General features: G+C 47.8%; 1 protein-coding gene across 1 annotated transcript in view; it reads right to left on the bottom strand.

The window, feature by feature from the left end:
• Positions 1-21,037, bottom strand: part of LOC141069671 (protein kinase C delta type-like) — a 32,755-nt gene extending 11,718 nt beyond the window's left edge. Inside the window, exon 1 of the mRNA XM_073559449.1 lies at positions 20,903-21,037. The gene's annotated coding sequence lies outside the window, so the exon portion shown is untranslated. The remainder of the gene's footprint in view (positions 1-20,902) is intronic.
• Between the last annotated feature and the right edge of the window lie 227 nt (positions 21,038-21,264).

Genomic DNA, 21,264 nt, shown 5'->3' with positions numbered 1-21,264 from the left:
AACTGCTCTCAAAGTGATCAGGATCGTCGTGGGACATTACAGATTATCTTCTCTGCGGACAGGTGAAGAATATTGTGGTTTGTTATTTTATTTTTGTTGCAGGAGAGGTTGGAGTCAATGGATTAGGCGTTCGGTGAGTATAGTTTAATTAAGATTCATTAAAAGAGTCTGTCATTATTTCAAATAAAGGACTTTATTCTGGGTGTGTGTTTTTTATACAATATCACTATCGGGTTACTAATGGATAGGTGTATTATAGATGCCTCTCCATTACTAACCTGTGGGCTTGATATCACCTGACAATACAAAGATGACATCAACCCGACAAATATAACTCCCACTTGCTAACCCTACAGGGCAAGTGGGAAGAGCGAGGCTAAAGTGAGGGGGCGGGGTCACACCAAACATATGAAAAATCGGTCCGAGTCTCCCTGCTGGGTGTCGCGCGAGTATAATCTGATTTTTCACACCTAGCATCCGATTTACATCCGAATGCACTGTGATTGCTATCCGACTGCAATGCGATTTTAACATGAGCTTTTACATAGAGAAATTCTTTAAGTCATTTACACAATATTTTCAAAGGAAATATTCTTCAAAACATATCGACCGACCCACAGACAGACAGACAGACGAAAAGTTGGCAATTTGGCAGCCAGATAGGGTAAAATAACAGTGTATGTGGAGCAGACAGGATAGAAGAGATGGATTACATACATTAAATACAAATAGAATAGGTAGATATATAGATGTCTGTTACAAATACAATTAGTACAGTGTATGTGCAGCTTACTGTACATGTAATAAATATTTTTCTCCCGCACAATTTTAGTAACCAGCAGCGGGAAAGCTGATAGCTGGGGGCCGATGTTTATAGCCTGGGAAGGGGGTAATACCCATGGAGTTCCCCAGGCTATTAATATCAGCTTACATCTGTATTCTTAGCCTTTACTATTAAAATTTGGGTCTCCCCCCAAAAATGATGTGGGGTCCCCCTATAATAACCTACAAAGGCTATGCAGACAGCTGCGGGCTTATATTAATAGCCTAGGAAGGGGCAATGGATACTGCCCTCCACAGGCTAAAAACATCAGCTCTCAGCCGCCCCAGAAAAGGCGCATCTCTAAGATGCGCCAATTCTGGCATTTAGCCTCGCTCTTCCCTCTTGCTCTGTAGCGGTGGCAAATGGGATAATAGTTGGGGGGGGTTGATGTCACCTTTGTATTGTCTGGTGACATCAAGCCCCGAGGTTAGTAATGGAGAGGCGTCTATTAGAGACCCCCATTACTAACCCCATAGTCACATTGTATAATAACACACACACCAAGAATAAAGTCCTTTAATTGACAAAAATGACACAGACTCCTTTAATAATCTCAAGTAAACCATACTTACAACTTCGTCTAATTCCACAGAAACCCTCGATCTCATGTAATAAACCAAAAATAATAAAACAATATACTACACCTATCTGTCATTCTGTCCCACGCCGTAATCAATGTCTGGGGGAGAAATGGTTTTCAACCTGGACGGTGCCAAGATGCGACCGTCCAGGCTGAAAACCACTGGGGAATGAACTGCTGGGAGCGGAGCCTCAGTTACTAGTGGTGACTTCACTGAGGCCGTGTTCCCAGCCGGGCTGAACTGCAGTGATCTCGGTGAGATCCCCGCTAGCACCGTGAGAAAGTCACACGGTGCAGAGGCGAGTTCACAGCAGTGAAATTCTCCCGAAGAACTCGCCTCTGCACCGAGCGACTTTCTCATGCCATTTTTTCCCAAAAAGTAATCTTTTAATAACTAAATACATGTACAGTAAGCTACACACTGCACCAATTTGTCACATACATCTCTACCTATTCTTTGTATTTACTGTATCTAATCCATCTCTTCTATTCTGTCGGCTCCTGCAGTGATTTTAAACTACACGACTGCTGAATTACTGGCTTTTCTTCTATGAATCTGTTAAAATATTAACTTCTATTGCAGGATGCGATCTGATTTCCGAATACATTCGCAGTATGCTGCAACCTTTTTCCAGTCAGCTCGTGAGCCAATCAGAGCTGGAAAAAAATGCAGACGAACAAACAATCAGAATAACATTGGTCCGAATTCAGATTTTTTATTGGATTGCATTAGTCCGATTTCATCGCAAGTGGGAAGAAGCCCTTACATCCAAATGCAGTGCGACTGCTATCTGATTGCAATGCGATTTTAACATGAGCTTTTACATACAACAATTCTCTGTCATTTACACAGTTTTCAAATGAAATATTTGTCAAAACACACAAAAAAAACCCACTCCCTTCTCATCCCCCCAATGGGGGTGTTTTTTTTTGTCCTCCCTCATTCTCGAGTCCTCTACCAGAGGCCTGGGAGTTTCAGAATTCTTTTCCCAGCATTGCGCTTTTCTGGACAGAGTTCAAATGTTTCTCCTGGGATCTGTTTGTAGCCATTTTCCCAACTTAGGGATCACTGATTCAAGTGCTCCCATCACCACTGGAATCACTGTTGCCTTCACCTTCCACATCTTCTCCAGCTCCTTTGAGGCCCTGGTATTTCTCCAGCTTCTCATATTCCTTCTTTCTGATGTTGCTGTCACTTAGCACTGCCACATCTATTATCGTTGCAATCTTCTGATACTTGTCTACTATCACAATGTCTCATTGGTTAGCCAACACCTACTTATCCGTCTGGATCTTGACGTCCCACAGGTTTTTAACCCTTTCATTCTCCACCACTTTTTCTGGGGTCTCCCACCTGGACTTAGGCAAACTTAGCCCATATACTGTGCAGATGTTCCTGTATACAATTCCCGCTACTTGGTTGTGGCGTTCGGTATACACTGCTCCTGCTTGCATTTTGCATCCTGCTCCTGTGTTGGACTGTTTCTAAGGTTTCTTTGCATAGTCTGCACCTTGTGTCTAGTCTTATGTGGTAGATTCCTGCTTCTATGGATCTGGTACTTCGTGCTTGCTCTTGTGCCACTACGATTAGTGCTGCAGTGCTGTCTCAGAGTCTAGCTTTCTACAGCTATTAGGATTTCTCCATGTCTGCCACCTCCATTATCTGTCGATGGTACATCCCATGCAGCGGCTTGTCTTGCTATGGCACTTCATGTTTCTGTTCTTCCTTCCAGATCTGTTGTTGCTGCGTTAGGCTTTCTCTCAGCATCTCCTCTTTTGATGCCATTTTTCTGATGTATTCCTGGATACTCCTTGTTTCATTTGTGATGGTGGCTTGGATGCTTATCAAGCCACAACCACCCTCCTTTCAGTTGGTATACAATTTTTGGGTGCTAGACTTAGGGTGCAGACCTCCATGCAGTCCTACGTCACATCAGCAGCATGCATCTCTTCTTTTAGCCAGCAGGATATCTAATAACTGGCAGGGCATATGTATTGATGGCACCGATTTTATTCTTCTCATTGAGCTGGCTATTCTTGACCTGTCTTATCCTTTGATGGTATTTGGATGTTGCTGCTTTCCTTGCCTCCTCATCATGGTTACCATATCCCTGTGGGATGCCGAGGTACTTGTAGCATGTCTGTACATCTGCTATGTGCCCTGCTGGTAATTTCACTCCATCAGTCTTGACTACCTTGCCTCTATTACCAACCAGCCGCACTTCTCCAGTCCGAAGGACATCTCGATGTCTTCACTGTAGATCTGTGGCGCCCCTGAGGGTTCAGTCGCCACAGAGGTACTGCACCTCCTCCTTAGGTGTGGTACCCCACCATCCAGGTAAGGTGGAGACACCTGACCACACTCCAACACCTGCACCCCACACCACAAAGTAGTGTAGCAAAGCACCTTCGGCGGCTCCCTGCTTGGAGTGCAGCATAGCACCCCTTGGTGGCTCCCTGCTTGGAACATGAAGTGTGCTGGGAGATGGGTGGAGTTTAGTTTACATAAAAGAGCGGGAAGAGTTGAGGATTCAGTCAGTCAGTCAGTCATTCATTCAGTCAGTGAGTGAAGATGTAGAAGGACAGAGTGTGAGACAGAGAAGATCCCCGAGAGAGGGATGGAGGAAGGAAGTGCTGCAGCAGGCCACAGTGATCTGGGTCTGCTGGCACAGGAAAGAGACAGAGAAAGGAAGCTTGATTCTCCATTGGGAAGAAGGATTAGCACGTAACGTGAGGAGAATAAGAGAACAAGGACTAGAGTTAGAGGAGAACCCTTCTCAAGTTCTAAGCGCAAGGCCGGGGCCTGGTCCCCGAGGTTGTACGGATACTAATGGTCCTGCAGCAGACACCAGAGGAATAGAAGTAGTGACCACTTTATTCCCACACAAGACTTGGGGGCACAACAGCAACATGCGAGAGAGCCGGGACTTAGTAGTAAGGAGTCCCCGAAACAGGCTACAGCTGTCTGCCGTACAAGTAGAGTTCATAGGAACATCTGACAGGAGGAACTCCAGTGTAACTCAGTACTAGGAGTACTTCATTCTAAGGCGCTATAAGACGAGACGTTCAGAAAAGGCACATATGTTGGCGGAGTGTTGGAAAGGAGTACTTCATCTTGCCTGGAAGTTGGCTGAGCTCCTGACCCAGAGGACACGGCACGGATGCGGGCACCCGTACCTGCAACAGACTGTGAGTAAAGCTTTGGAACTACATGCCCTGGTGTCCTTCACTTATTCCTGCGCCAACCCGCCCAGCACTGCTACATCCCTTGCGCCTGACACTGCACCATCTAAGTGTCACTTCACCTACACTGCCCTGGGACTACAGCCCTGCCTGTGGAGGGCTACAGCATCATTGCTGCACCACACCATCTGTCCCAGAGGATCTGTCTGCAGCGTCGGCTTACATCTCCATTGCCGAACACCACAGGTGGTGTCACAAATCACGTATAAACTTTCACCATCATAAGCACACTGCAACAACCCCTTTTACAATGGGCGCCCAGGGCCACGGACCGGGTCACAGCTATCGTGACAACTCCCATTGAATTCCACGGGCCCGGTACCAAGAACCCCACAGCCCTGGGAGGACGACCCACTACTTGGCGTTACGAACAGGATGACGAAGCCAAGTGCCACCGGGTTCTGTGTGCCTACGATTTATTGGACTTAAAAGTTTGTGGAAATGTGCAAAAGACACAATTTGATAGACTGTAAAATGAATGCTAAAAATGGCCGCCAGCGCCAAGAAGAAGGGCGTGACAACATGGGTGGTCCTAAGAAAAGATTGCAAACTGTCCTGGGCCTCCCCTGTCTAAACTTCTATGCGACAGCAACATGGCCCACCCCTGAGGGGTTCGTATACTGGCATGGAGTAGGAAAAAGACACCGCCCCCAGAAGGAGGAGCGGGAGCCAGTGGCGGGAAAAGAGGCCAGACAGGAAGAAAAAGGAGAGAATGCTATGATGGAAGGAGAGAGGAGGCCTGAAGAGCGAAGGGAGGTTAAGTTGAATCTCCCAGGCGCAATGGCTGAAGGCTCCGATCTGGCTTCCCATCTAGACTGTCAACAGCTGGAGGAGGAGATTGCCCGGCTGACTCATGAACTGCGGCTGAAGCAGGAGGCGCTCTGGAGGAAGAAATGGCAGCCCGCCCTGGAGGGGCCTACACCCGCGGTACCCCAGTCACCGGTACCCGCCTTTGCTGCACCGGATCTCCCCCAGGCAAACCCTGTGGAGCCTGCGACCGCTGCAATACCACCGGCAGCATCCATCACCGCCGCCCTGCTGTCACCGCCGCTGTGTGAGGCCCGTTCAGAGGAGTTATCTGAGGGCCTGTGGCCTGAAGCGGAGGAAGCTGAGCCCCAACCTGGACCTAGCGCGGCTGCGCAGGTCCCACCAGAGATCCCCGCGGACCCGGAGCCGCCATCTGCTCCACCACCACCGGCATCCGGACCGGCTACTCCTGTGGATACCACTGCAGCTGCTCACCATCTCAGGCCTGCACCAGAGCCGCAACACCGCCAGGAGGCACCAGGTATGCCCGTCGGCCATGAAGTTAGGGAAGCCACGGGGTGCCCACCGGCTACAGCGGCCAGACAGGTGGTGCTGGACTTGGTCTGGGACCGGGATACTAGTTCAGGGGGAGACATCTGAACCCCTGACAGTGGTGCCGCGGTCCACGGTGGGCAGGGGCCGGTCCCGGGAAGAGGAGGAGGAGACGAGAGCCCGATGCCAGGAGACTATCCGCCAGCTGGCAGCGGAGCAGAGGGAGAGGGAACAGAGGAGGCTGGCTGTGCTAGGTCCAGATCTGGACCGGAAAGAGAAGATCCGGGCCGGTCACATTGGTCCCCGGGATTCAGCCGGATGGGGACAGGTCCTCAACGTAAACCATGAGCGGGGGTTTGGGTTCATAGCAGACCCCCAGAGGATCTCTGACCTATTTTTCAGCCGGAGGGCTGTTGAGTCTCACCTCCGGAGGGGACACCCAGCACGTGACCTACAGCCAGGGGAATAAGTCACCTTTACCCGGCATGAGGGGCTATGCGGCTGGTACGCCCTAAACATACGCCGCATACCGGAGGACTTATTGACAACCTATCGGAGGGAGAAAGCCTGTGTTCCCCGGCAGAAAAACCTCCCACAGTAGTTACCAAGACTGTTTGTGCCCACACCAGTGGCTCAGGCTACGTCGGTACCAATCCAGCATCCCTTGGTACAAGTCACAACCCCTGCTGTACGTCAGGCAGCAGCCATGTTAGCTGAATACCAGCAAAGCATCAATCCACCAGGAGGAAGACACCCAGAGAATCTCCCCTGGAAGCAGCAGCTCAAGCAACCAGTTTCCAGTACCCCAGGAGGGGCCCACCAACATTAAGGAGAATATGAACAACCAACTTTGTTACCCAGGAGGGTATTTGCACCGTTGTGCCCTATTGTTTACAATTATGTTCCAGTTTTCTTCAGTTTGCCTAGTTGCGTTGGCAGCATTTATTATGGAAGTCTGAACTGTGGAGATCATGGACACTGAATGATCCAGAACTTTAAGGTATATAGTAGCACCTCTTTAGGAGCCCTCTCTTGGTTTTAAATATCTCTTTTATAAATAAGGACTACCTCATTGTGGAGCATGGCTCCCACCTAAAGGACACTGCAAGAGATCCCGGCTGGGAGTGGTGTCCAGCACTTACAAGAATTATTGAAGTTGTGATGTGAAGTATTTTATAATGTGCCTTATGACAGTATTAATAGAGAATAGCTTTTATATAGATTCTAGTTAGTATCAATGACAGATAGGAATGTTTTAATAAAGAGATTTGGAATAAAGATGAAGATTTGGAAAAATGCAGGTGACGAACCACGCATCCACGGTTGTCACTTAAGGTTAACAAAAGAAAGTAGAGAATGTGTAAGAAGAAGTGATAATGCTTGAAATAGCACTTTAAATTAGGTAGTATAACTTTAAAGATGAATAGTAAAAATTGTTTGCAACGTTCAAGAGACCGTGCCTCTCATATTGTGAAGATTAGATAGGAACTGTTTGTTTTGCATTACAAAATTTTGCATGTTCCTGTATTTGTGAACTTCTGTTTTCTTGCAGCCCGCGGATGTGCTGTGTTTAACGGGGGGGTATGTGGCGCCCCTGAGGGTTCAGTCACCACAGAGGTACTGCACCTCCTCCTGAGGTGTGGTACCCCACCATCCAGGTAAAGTGGAGATACCTGACCACACTCCAACACCTGCACCCCACACCACAAAGTAGTGTAGCAAAACACCTTCGGCGGCTCCCTGCTTGGAGTGTAGCATAGCACCCCTTGGTGGCTCCCTGCTTGGAACACGAAACGTGCTGGGAGATGGGTGGAGTTTAGTTTACATAAAAGAGCGGGAAGAGTTGAGGATTCTGTCAGTCAGTCATTCATTCAGTCAGTGAGTGAAGATGTAGAAGGACAGAGTGTGAGACAGAGAAGATCCCCGGGAGAGGGATGGAGGAAGGAAGTGCTGCAGCAGGCCACAGTGATCTGGGTCTGCTGGCACAGGAAAGAGACAAAGGAAGCTTGATTCTCCATTGGGAAGAAGGATTAGCACGGAACGTGAGGAGAATAAGAGAACAAAGACTAGGGTTAGAGGAGAACCCTTCTCAAGTTCTAAGCGCAAGGCCGGGGCCCGGTCCCCGAGGTTGTATGGATACTAATGGTCCTGCAGCAGACACCAGAGGAATTGAAGTAGTGACCACTTTATTTCCACACAAGACTTGGGGGCACAACAGCAACATACGAGAGAGCCGGGACTTAGTAGTAAGGAGTCCCCGAAGCAGGCTACAGCTGTCTGCCGTACAAGTAGAGTTCATAGGAACATCTGACAGGAGGAACTCCAGTGTAACTCAGTACTAGGAGTACTTCATTCAAAGGCGCTATAAGAGGAGACGTTCAGAAAAGGCACATATGGTGGCGGAGTGTTGGAAAGGAGTACTTCATCTTGCCTGGAAGTTGGCTGAGCTCCTGACCCAGAGGACACGGCACGGATGCGGGCACCCGTACCTGCAACAGACTGTGAGTAAAGCTTTGGAACTACATGCCCTGGTGTCTTCCACTTATTCCTGCGCCAACCCGCCCAGCACTGCTACATCCCTTGCGCCTGACACTGCACTTCACCTACACTGCCCTGGGACTACACCCCTGCCTGTGGAGGGCTATAACATCATTGCTGCACCACACCATCTGTCCCAGAGGATCTGTCTGCAGCATCGGCTTCCATGTCCATTGCCGAACACCACAGGTGGCATCACGAATCACTTATAAACTTTCACCATCATAAGCACACTGCAATAACCCCTTTTAAAATGGGCGCCCAGGGCCACGGACCGGGTCACAGCTACCGTGACAACTCCCATTGAACTCCACAGGCCCGGTACCGAGTACCCCACAGCCCTGGGAGGGCGACCCAGATCCTTGTCAGGTGGATCAGTGAACTGATGTCTCGTTCGTTTTTCCCATGCAGCTTGATGTCATCCCTGTAGAGGAGGTGGCTGATGGTGCTTCCAATCTTGAACTTGTATCCATAGCCAGACTAATTTGACTGAGGTGGTTCAAGCTTATGCAGAACAGAAATAGGGGCAGTGCATCACCTTGGTATATGCCGCATTTGACGGTCACTTGTGCTTGTTGTCTTGAGCCGACTTCCAATGTTGTTCTCCATAGCTCTATTGAGTTTGAGGAAGGTTCTTAGTTTCTTGTTGACACTGTAGAGAGCCAAGCATTCACAGATGTGTGTGGCATTGAGTCATAGGCTTTCCTGTAGTCAATTCAAGCTGTGCTGAGATTGGTCTGTCTGAATCTTGAGCAATTGCTCTATCAACTAGAAGCTGGTGCTTAGAGCCTCAGGTGTTGGTCCCCAATGCCTTTCTGAGATGGATTCATATACTGGTTCATATGGTTCTGCAGCTTGGTGGCTATGATGCCCAACAGAAGTTTTCATGTTGTTGTAAGGCAGGTTATTGGGCGGTAGTTGAATGGAGCTATTTCTTTGTGAGGATCCTTTATGATCAGCACTGTTCTTCCTTGTGTTAGCCAAGTTGGGTGATGGCCTGCTTCTAGCAGTTGGTTCATCTGCTTTGCCATGAGTTCATGTACTGCTGTTAATTTTTCTAGCCAGTAGGTGTGGATCATGTCTGGGCCAGGTGCTATCCAGCTCTTCATGTTCTTGACTCGCTGTTGACGGTCTGCTTCTGTAATGGTGACTGGTTCTTGCTCTAGGTGGTTGCTCTGTTTCATTCTCAGATCTTGCAGCCACATTTCACTGGTGGTGTGTATTTTTTCCTTCTCCCATATGTTCCTCCAGTATTGTTCAGTCTCTGCTATTGATGGAGTTGCTGCCTTTGTGCTATTAGTTGGGAGTAAACCTTGGATGGTTCTCTGGAGAACAGGGCATTTATCTTCTTGGCCTCAGCTTTTCTAGTGTATCTCCCTAGTCTTGCAGCAAGTGCTGTGGAGCTTTTAATACTCTCTAGGGCTTCAGTTGGGGGTCAGGACTTTGTACTTGTCTATCTTGGTCTTATTCTTGATCTTTACACCCTTCTATATTTCTGTTAGTTGGCTGACTTCCCTTCGTGTCACCTTGATCTTTGTCTCCAGCCTTTTTTTTCCAAGGGGAGCACATACTTCTGTTGTTCTTGCTGGTTGTATATCCAAGCATTTCCATGATTGCTGAGGTAGTAGCATAGATCAGTTTATTAGTTTGAGTTATGGTGGTGGTAGGTATTTATGCAAGTGCTCTATTGGCATCTTCTAGCATACGGTCTGGTGGTGTTTCTTTGCTGAGCCTTGGCAGTCAATATCTGGTATTAATAGTATTTACTATTTAGTTTATCTAATATCTTCTGTTTCAGATCAGCTGCAGTGCTCTGTCAGGATTTTCAGGGGGTTGCACATGTTCTTCCAGGTTTTCATGTGGAGTGGATCCAGCGTTGGACTGAAGCACCTTGGGCCCAGAGAAAATCATTCTTGGGGCCCACTATGTAGTGTGATAAAACACTCCGGGATCGCCTTTGCTGGAGTCAAAGGTCACGTGCGTTCAGCATGAAACTCAGGCGCAGAGCTGGGATTCGGGTATAACTGACACTGGGTCAGGTTTATTAAAGGTGAAAGCAATGCATAAAAGAAATAAAACATAAAACAAATCCTTGCCTGTCCGGCACTAACTAAACAAAGTACAACCTAACTACCAACTGGCGGGCTTCTCCCGTCCAGCTAAACCACAGTTGCAGTGGGCACTGCTTCTACTCACGTGTGTCTCTCACACAGACAGGCTCTCCGTGTTCCCAGACTGAGACACTCTCACAACCACCTGGCATCCTTTTATATCCACCTCCCATTATTCATTAGCAAGCAGGTGCGATACTGACCAGACTAGGCCACATAGGAAAGGAATCTGGGCGAGATATACCTGCCCTCATCCACTATTCCCACATGATTCTCACATATCCCCCCCCCTCTGCTCAGACCACTCCGGTCGAGCAATGACACCCGCCAAACAGTGCACTCGGGACAGGGCATCTGCATTTCCCATCTGTACCCCTGGGCGGTGCTCCACCGTAAGAGTGTAGGCCTGCAGGGCAAGGAACCACCGGGTCACCCGGCTATTCCGTTCCTTGTTCAAGTGCATCCACTTGAGAGGGGCATGGTCAGTGATCAGCCTGAACTTTCTGCCCACCAGGTAATATTTGAGGGCCTCTAGAGCCCACTTAATGGCGAGGCACTCTTTTTCTACGACTGCATACCTTTACTCGTGTTTATTCAGCTTCCTGCTGAGATAGAGGACTGGGTGTTCCACTCCGTCCCTCACTTGTGAGAGTACGGCCCCGATACCGGTATCAGAGGCATCCGTTTGTACCACAAACTCGCTGCGGAAGTCCGGAGTCACCAGTACGGGCTGAGAGCAAAGTGCCCGTTTTAGGCTATGGAAGGCTTCTTCAGCCGCTAAACTCCATTTAATCATGACGGAGTCTTTCCCTTTTGTAAGATCCGTCAGGGGGGTAGCGATGGCTGCAAAATTGGGTATGAACCGGCGATAATAGCCGGCGATCCCCAGAAAGGCTTGCACCTGCTTCTTGTTGACAGGTTGCGGCCAGTCCTGAACCGCCTGAATCTTATCGAGCTGGGGTTTAACAACACCCTTCCCAATTACATACCCCAAATACCGGGCTTCTTCCAGCCCAATATGACATTTCTTGGGGTTCGCGGTTAGACCTGCCTCCCACAGGTCGTCAATCACAGCTTGTACTTTCTGGAGATGAGTCTCCCAGTCCAAGCTGTAAATGACAATGTCATCCAAATAGGCCGAAGCGTACTGCCTATGTGGCCTCAGGACTCGATCCATCAGTCTCTAGAAGGTCGCCGGTGCTCCGTGCAGTCCAAACGGCATATACACATACTGAAATAGACCTTCTGGGGTAGCAAATGCCGTCTTTTCTCTGGCAGCCTCCGCCAGAGGGATCTGCCAATACCCCTTTGTTAGGTCTAGGGTCGTAATATACCGGGCTTTTCCTAACCGATCTATTAACTCGTCGACCCGGGGCATAGGGTAGGCATCAAATTTTGAGACCGCATTCAGTTTCCTGAAGTCATTGCAGAACCGGATGGTGCCGTCCGGTTTAGGAATTAGCACAATCGGGCTGGACCAAGCACTGTGCGATTCCTCAATGACACCTAACTCTAACATTGCCTTCACTTCTCGGGAAACGGCTTCATGGCGCGCTTCCGGGATTCGGTAGGGCTTTACGTGAACTGTGACACCAGGTTCCGTCACAATGTCATGTTTCATTAGCGTAGTCTGCCCTGGTTTTTCTGAGAAAAACTTTTGGTTGTGAAGTAGAAACTGCCTGACCTCAGTCTTTTGCCGCTCCGAGAGAATCTCTGCAACCCGTACCTCCGGTACGGTATGCGAGCAGACGGGACGGGCCAGCTCCGCAGACAAGGCAGACCGATCTTTCCTGGGTTTTATCAGATTTACATGATAAATCTGTTCAGCTTTCCATTTACCTGCCTGGTATACTTTGTAGTTTACTTCACCAACTCTTTCCTTAATCTCAAAGGGGCCCTGCCACTTTGCCAGGAACTTACTGTCCACCGTGGGGACCAGGATCAACACCCTATATCCGGGTGCAAACGTACGGATCTTGGCGCCCCTATCATAGATTCTTTTTTGGGCTCCTTGAGCCTGCATCATGTGTTCTTTGACTATAGGCATAACAGCCGCAATACGGTCCTGCATTTGTGTGACGTGATCTATCACCGTTTTAAACGGTGTGACCTGACCCTCCCAGGTTTCTTTTGCAACGTCTAACAGTCCGCGAGGACGTCGGGCGTACAATAACTCGAAAGGCGAGAATCCCGTGGAAGACTGGGGTACTTCCCTGATGGCAAAAAACAAGTACGGAAGTAAATAGTCCCAGTTCTTCCCATCCTTGTCTATCACCTTTCTCAGCATCTGCTTCAGAGTTTTATTGAACCGTTCGACCAACCCGTCTGTTTGAGGGTGATACACGGATGTGCGTAACGATTCGATTTGTAACAATCGGCAGAGCTCCTTCATTACCCTGGACATAAAGGGGGTCCCCTGGTCGGTGAGTATCTGTTTTGGTATACCGACCCGACTAAACACATGCACCAGTTCCTTGGCAATCGTCTTGGTGGCCGTGTTACGCAAAGGGATGGCCTCCGGGTAACGAGTGGCATAATCCAAGATGACCAGGATATGTTGGTGTCCACGTGCAGACCGTGGAAGGGGCCCAACTAAATCCATCCCAATCCTCTCAAACGGGACTTCAATAATAGGTAGGGGTACCAAAGGGCTACAGAACCGGGGCTTAGGTGCAGAGGCTTGGCAGTCAGGACAAGACTCACAATATACACGAATATCGTGATGCATGCCTGGCCAAACAAAACAGTGTAATATCCTTTTGGTGGTTTTCTGGACTCCCAGGTGACCTCCCATCACATGTTCGTGGGCCAGGTCCAGCACCTGCCGCCGGTAGGGTTTTGGCACGACTAATAGTTGCACCGTATCTTCCCCCTTTTTCTCTATCTGATAGAGTAAATCATTCTCCAGAACCATGTAAGGATATGCCAGCCTAGAGCCAGGTTCTACGGGTACCCCATTTATCACTTTTACATTTGTCCTAGCCTGAGAAAGGGAAGGATCCTTTATTTGCTCGCTTTGGAAGTCATCTTTCTGAACTTCTAAATCCGGCAAACGGGGAGGTGGACGGCTGTCAGTCTCCTCCTCTTCCCCGGTCTCCTCCGTATCACCCGCCATGACTGAAAACGGGAACTGCAGGTCATTTCCCGCAGACTCTTCCCCCCGAGTCTTCCGGGGAGACCTCTTCCCGGGGTTCGGGACCCACACGCGCCCTGGGAGAAGAATCATGTACACTATTACCCAAAGGCATCAACTGATTCTCCCACAATTGCCAGAAGTGGGGAAAATCCCGGCCCAGGATAACATCATGCAATAACGCCGGGACGAGTCCCACTTTATGTTGCACAGACCCATAGGAAGTTGTAATGCATATGATCATGGTGAGGTACGAACAGGTGTCTCCATGCACACACGTTACAGAAAATTTGTCTGATGGTCCAGTCGGGGCTGACACCAGACTGGCCTTCACCAGAGTCACCACACTTCCCGAGTCTAACAATGCCACCACATTTTTGCCATCAACAGTTAAATCACACAAGTGTTTTTCCACATCCTTTTGACCGGCATTCACACTCACTATCCGTGCAACCATAGACATGCGGTTTTTAGAGTCTGTGACGTCGCACTGCATGGGTTCAGTAGTGACCGGACAGTTCGCAGCAATATGTCCCATCTCTTGGCAGCAGAAACACCTAACGGGCCCCTTGCTTAGACCATAGTTCGTTACTCTCGGCCTCGCAGTGCGGGCAGTCCCGTTTTCCTCCCCCACTGTCTTAGGGATTTTTCCATCTCCCCTACTCCCTGGAACAGTCTTACCGGTTCCACTTGGAGATGATGAAGAACGAGGTGGGGTAGCGTCGTCTCGGAGTCCTTCCGCCACGGAGTAACGTTCAACCAGATCCACCAGTTGATCTGCCGTCGTAGGATTTCCATGGCTTACCCACTTCCTCAGGGCTGGCGGTAGAGCTCTCAGGTACTTGTCCATGACGACTCTCTGGATTATCTCTGGCACTGTCAGCACCTTGGGTTGTAGCCACTTCTTCGTCACGTGGATCAGGTCGAACATCTGTGACCGCGGTGGTTTATCCGGCTGATAAGTCCATTGATGCACTCTCTGTGCACGGACAGCGGTCGTCACTCCCAGCCGGGCCAAGATCTCGGCTTTCAGTTTGTCAAAGTCCTGCGCAGCTTCAGGCTCTAAGTCATAATAAGCCTTTTGGGCCTCACCGGAAAGAAACGGGGCAATCAGGCCGGCCCATCGTGCCTTCGGCCATTTTTCTCGCATCGCCGTCCGTTCAAACGTGGTCAGGTATGCCTCGACGTCATCTTCGGTCGTCATCTTCTGCCAGTACCGACTCACGTGAATCACTCTCGACTTGGCTTCCAGGGTAACCTCATGTAGGCTTGCCAGGCGCTGCGCCACCTGCTGGAGAAGCGAACGATCGGTAACTGTCATGTCCACCAACTCCTTCAGCTGGGCCATCATCACCCGATTAGCTTCTTGCTGGATGGCGGTGGACTGTACCAGCGCTTTCACCACGTCCTCCATGCTCATGCTTGCAACGTGATGCCCGCATTCTCCACCACAATGTGATAAAACACTACGGAATCGCCTTTGCTGGGGTCAAAGGTCACGTGCGTTCAGCATGAAACTCAGGCGCAGAGCTGGGATTCGGGTATAACTGACACTGGGTCAGGTTTATTAAAGGTGAAAGCAATGCATAAAAGAAATAAAACATAAAACAAATCCTTGCCTGTCCGGCACTAACTAAACAAAGTACAACCTAACTACCAACTGGCGGGCTTCTCCCGTCCAGCCAAACCACAGTTGCAGTGGGCACTGCTTCCACTCACGTGTGTCTCTCACACAGACAGGCTCTCTGTGTTCCCAGGCTGAGACACTCACACAACCACCTGGCATCCTTTTATATCCACCTCCCATTATTCATTAGCAAGCAGGTGCGATACTGACCAGACTAGGCCACATAGGAAAGGAATCTGGGCGAGATATACCTGCCGTCATCCACTATTCCCACATGATTCTCACAGTAGCTACACACATTTGTGCTCAAAAGTTTACATACCCTGGCAGAACTTTTGCTTTCTTGGCCTGTTTCCAGAGAATATGATAAAGTTTTGGTGTTATCTCCACTCATGGTTAGTGGTTGGGTGAGGCCATTTATTGTCAAACTATTGTGTTTTCTCTTTTTAAATCACAATGACAACCCAAAACATCCAAGTGACCCTGATCAAAAGTTTACATACCTCATTTTTTACTAATGTGTATTGCCCCCTCTAGCATCAATGACAGCTTGAAGTCTGTTGTGGATGAGGTTCTTTATTTTCTCAGATAGTAAAGCTGCCCACTCTTCTCGGCAAAATGCCTCCAGTTCCTGTAAATTACTGGGCTGTCTAGCATAAACGGTGTTTTGTTCTGCTGTAGCCAATGACAGGTCGAATTGCCTTGTGTTATGGATCGTTATCATGTTGGAACGTCCAAGTACGTCCCATGCGTCACCAGAGGACCCAATAGCATAGCAGCTGTGTGGTGTGCCTCCCTCTATTTCCAGCAGGTGTCAGTGCCTGGGCCCACTGGAGAATCCACCAGATAGGCCAGTCCAATCCTGGGTGGATCTGCAGCACGTTTGATCCATCTTAAGTTGTGATAATAGCTTTCTCTTTATGACATTGAAATGTTGGGTGACTAGTTTCTCAGTCAGTAGACATGCAGGTCTTGTATCCATCCAGAGTTTTCTCATACACTTCATATATCCTCTCATTTGGTCTGCTGTTATAATAGCATTTCATCAGATCCAGGTTCTTTTGCCTTGTCCATGTATAATTTTAAGGTTGAAGGAAGACTAAAGGCCCTTTTACATTTAGAGATGCACCATCGATCCGACCAGCGATCCGACCCGGTCAGGATCGCTGGTGCATCGCTAAATGATCGCTAGTGAGCTGTCACACAGGCAGACCTCACAGCGATGCAGCAGCGACGCAGCGCACGATACTCACCTTTCACACACAGCGATCCTGGCGTCCTCCCGCCCACCTCCACGCGTCGCTCGTCGTTACAGCAGGAAGCCCCAGCAGGAAGCTGACGACGAGAAATGGAGCCGGACATTCTCGCGCGATCAGCGATGGACAGCGGGGGAGCCGGTCGGAGGTAAGTATCACACATAGCGATATCGCTAGCGATATCGCTATAACGTCACAAAATCAGTGACGTGATAGCGATATCGCTAGGTGTAAAACCCCCTTAAGTCCATCTATTTCAACCCATAGCCTAACATGTTGATCCAGAGGAAAGCAAAAAAAAAACCCATGTGGCAAACAGTAAGCTTCACATTGGGGAAAAAAATTCCTTCCTGACTCCACATACGGCAATCAGACTAATTCCCTGGATCAGAGCCCTATCAAGGAATCTAGTACATAAAACCAGTAATATTATACATTTCAAGAGACTGAGATGAGGGGAGAGAAAACCAGAGAGCGCTACCTAAGCGCAATAAATGACAAAGAGAAACAATCGTGATACATATATATATGTATATAAACTCACCTGTGGTGGTTGTGCAGGATAGGCACAACACTATGTAGCAATTTGATCACAAATTGTCATCCAACCTCATGGTATGCACCCCTTCCGAAAGATGTGGAGTTGTGCTGGGCCTGTTGCATTCACAAACTTCAACAGATATGTGGACTTGTATAGAGGTAAAATTATATTCTCATGTGCATCTATGCCTCTTAATGCATCCCATTATTTTATTTGCCTTTGCAGCAGCTGCCTGAAACTGGCCACTAAATGTGAGTTTGTCGTACACCCATGTCTTTTTCAGTGACAGTTTTGCCCAGTGATTTACAATTAAGCACATAATTATACATCTTATTTCCTCTGCCCAAGTGGATGACCTTACATTTATCCCCATTAAAGCTCATTTGTCATTTATCAGCCAAAGCTTCTAGTTTACATAAATCCTCCTGTAATACAAAATTGTCCTCCTCTTTATTGATTACCCTGCTTAGTTTAGTGTCATCTGCAAATATTGAAATTCTACTCTCTATGCCCTCTACAAGGTCATTAATAAATATGTTAAAAAGAAGCGGGTCCAATACTGACCCCTGTGGTACCCCACTGCTAACCGCGACCCAGTCCAATTATGCACCATTAATAAGCACCCTTTGCTTCCTATTCCTGAGCCAGTTAACCGACATTTTCCCTATCCCCATTGTTCTCATTTTATGTATCGAAAGCTTTTGAAAAGTCCATATGCACCACATCCACTGCATTTCCTTGGTCCAGTCCTGAACTTTCCTCTTCATAGAAGCTTATCATATTAGTTTGACAGGAATGGTCCCTCATAAACCCATGTTGATTTTGGGTCATGTGGTTATTCTTCAGATACTAAAGTATAGCATCGCTTAGGCTAGTTTCACACTAGCGTTTCCGGGCGCAGCGCATGGCCATGCAGCGCAGCGCATGGCTAAGCTCTGCCCCCGGTCGCGCCCCCTCTGGTCAGCTCCTCCTCTGATCACATGACGCTGCATGCGATCAGCGTACCCTATATTTAGAGCTCGGTACGCTGGTCGTGCGCTGGTACACTTTTGCTGGTGCTTGCGCCCTTTTGGCGCTGCGCCGAGCGCACAAAAATGCACTGTGTTGCATTTTTGTGAGTTCGGCGCAAGCGCCAGCAAAAGTTTACCAGCGCATGACCAGCAAGGCCAGAGGCAGAGCTTAGCAGCGGCCATTCGCTGCGCCCGGTAACGCTAGTGTGAAACTAGCCTTAGAAAACCCTCCAGGATTTTACACACAGTAGAGGTTAAGCTCACTGGCCTATAATTTTCAAGTTCAGTTTTTGTCCCCTTTTTGAATATTGGCACCACATTTGTTATACGCCAGTCCTGTGGTACAGACCCTGTTATTATGGAATCTTTAAAGATTAGAAATTATGGTCTATCTATGACTGTACTTAATTCCTGCAGTACTCGGGGGTGTATCCCATCCGGGCCCGGCGATTTGACAATTGTAGTGATTTGTAGACGCCACCGTACTTCCTGCTGGGTTAAGCAGATGACATTTAATGTAGAATTTTTTTTATCACTGATCATGTTATCCATCATGGGATTTTCTTGTGTAAATACTGTAGAAAATAAGTCATTTAGCATATTGGCTTTTTCCTCATCCACCATTTCACCCAGACTGTTTTTAAGGGGACCAACATCTTAATTGCACCAAGATCATCTCTCATCCATTGGAAATTTGCCTTCCTGAAGTTTAGTGTCTTTGTAACCACTCTACTATACACCAAAATGGTATCAATAAAGACGTCAGATTGGCACGCAAAAAATTAGCCCAAGATCCCAAAAAGTGGAGACACTATGGATCTCAGAAAATGGCAACTTTTTTTTTTGTTTACAAAATTTGTAATTTTTTTCACCACTTAAATAACAAAAACCTAGACATGTTTTGTGTCTGTGAACTCGTAATGATCTGGAGAATCATAATGGCATGTCAGTTTTAGCATAGTGAACATGGTAAAAAAAAATCCAAAAAGCAATTGTAGAATTGCACTGTTTTTTGCAATTTCACCGCATTTGGAATTTTTTTACCATTTTCCAGTACATGATATGGAAAAACCAATGGGGCTATTCAAGCTATTCAAAGTACAACTCATGCCGCAAAAAAACAAGCCCTTACATGGCCATATTGATGGAAAAATATAAAAGTTATGGCCTTGGGAAGATGGTGAGCAAAAAATGGAAACGCAAAAACAGAAATACCCCTGGTCCTTAAGGGGTTAATAGCACAAAATGAAGGAACATTTTGATGGTGCATCTGGTGATTGACAGCCTGTTTAGACAGATTGATAATCAATGTTCCAGTATCATCTGCAGTTTTAAAGGTGTTGTCTGGTCTAAAACTACAAATTTGTAGTCACTCTGTGACTGCAGACTTGTGAATCCTCAATCATGCACTGCTTGCTGTGAGGATTCTCCGGTGTCAGCATTGGGAATGGCAGTCATGTGACTGTAAGTATGTGAATTGCATACTTCTAGCCACAAAAATAAATCGAGCAAGGTCGTGCCAATCTAGTCGGATTGCGGCCGGGAATATGCATACTTGCGGTCACTTGACCACCATTACCAGCGCTGACATCAGCAAATTTAGTCTAATGTGTATGAGGGTCTTAACCACTATGTGAAGGATATGCGTACTGTCAGCGCATGTGCACATAACTTCTTTTAGACGTCTATGAATCTGTTGTTCAGTCAGACGATGCTTCAGGACACATAATTGTCATTTTGTCCTGAAGTAACTTTTTTTTTGCTTCTTTTTGGTCGTCTTTTCCGACATCTTTAGCCATCAGTTTTTGTTTTTATTTATTTTTTTAAATGGACCCCTCACTTCTTTTAGCCGCTTCATGTCTTGGGAAACTTGATGTGGTTAAAAAAAATCAAGAGACTGAACAGGGAGTCATTTTACATTGCAGTGTATGAAATTAGTTCATTGTTTTTAGCATATATTTAGCACTTTTTCAGGCAGGTTACAGAGAGGATCTGCCATAAAAAAAAGTTGTGTTTACATACCGTTAGTCTGACTGATCAGTAGGGGCGTGACCACTTAAAGTGCCTAGGGCAGCATGAATACCAAATACGCCCCTGCCCATATCTGTCTGTCTATCTATCTATCTTTGCACATCTGTAACACCTAAACATCTGCTATTTCTATTCTGCCTTCTATTCCAGTACGTGTGACACGGATGGTGCACACAGATGACACACACGGACACGAATAAAACCAGTACTGTTTTTTCCAATACCGGAAATATCAGGATGCGTGAAGGGGACCTAAGACAAATCACATTTTAAGATACCAAGGTGCACATTTATAAGGCTAGGTTCACATTTGCGGTTGAGTCCACAGCGTATCATCCGCATTCCCAAACGCATGCAAAAACGCATGCAAACGCATGTTTAAGCAGCTTTTTTTATCCGCATCATCTTATGCATGTCTGCAAAAAAACGCAGCGTTTACATGCGTGTTGTGAGGTAGCGCTGTCATTCAGGGTTGGGGAACACTCGCTTGGCAGCGAATAATCACGTCCGGCACAGGTTTTCATAAAGCTATATCAGTCCCTTCGGTTTATTATGCAGCATAAACCGTGACCAATAACATACAGCTCATATCATCAGCATAGCGTCCATTACAGAGTTGTCCTCTGTTAAGAATATGGTCACACAGGGTCTCAATGTCCAGTACTCAGGCTCCTCAGCCTCACAGATTCCTGACCCCTCTCAGGGTTTACCTCATGGCAGTTACAGCTCACTGCAGACGTTCCTTTCCTTCCTCTGGGAACTCCCAGACGCTGGCAACCAATCCACACAGCCACTTCTCTTGCTGTGTGCCAGGAGACAATTCTCCTAGCGGGACCTTCCGCTCTGGACCAACCAGGTCCCTGCATACACCACATGTGACCTACCCTGGCCGCCTTATATGGTCTGCAGCCACGCCCACCGGGTCACATGGCTATGACCTCATCACAGGTCCTTCAAACACTCACACATCTTTACTACAGGCGTTTCCAGACACATCCCTTGGGTGGGTTTGTAGGTAACCAGGTCCGCCCAACTCTCTAGTTACCTGGAGACTTCTCCCTAACACGTAGAA

This window comes from Dendrobates tinctorius, unplaced genomic scaffold (assembly GCF_039654945.1).
Source record: "Dendrobates tinctorius isolate UK_male_01 unplaced genomic scaffold, ASM3965494v1 ptg000270l, whole genome shotgun sequence".
NCBI lineage: Eukaryota > Metazoa > Chordata > Amphibia > Anura > Dendrobatidae > Dendrobates > Dendrobates tinctorius.
The sequence above is the reverse complement of the archived record's forward strand: the minus strand, read 5'-3'. Positions and strand labels throughout refer to the sequence as shown.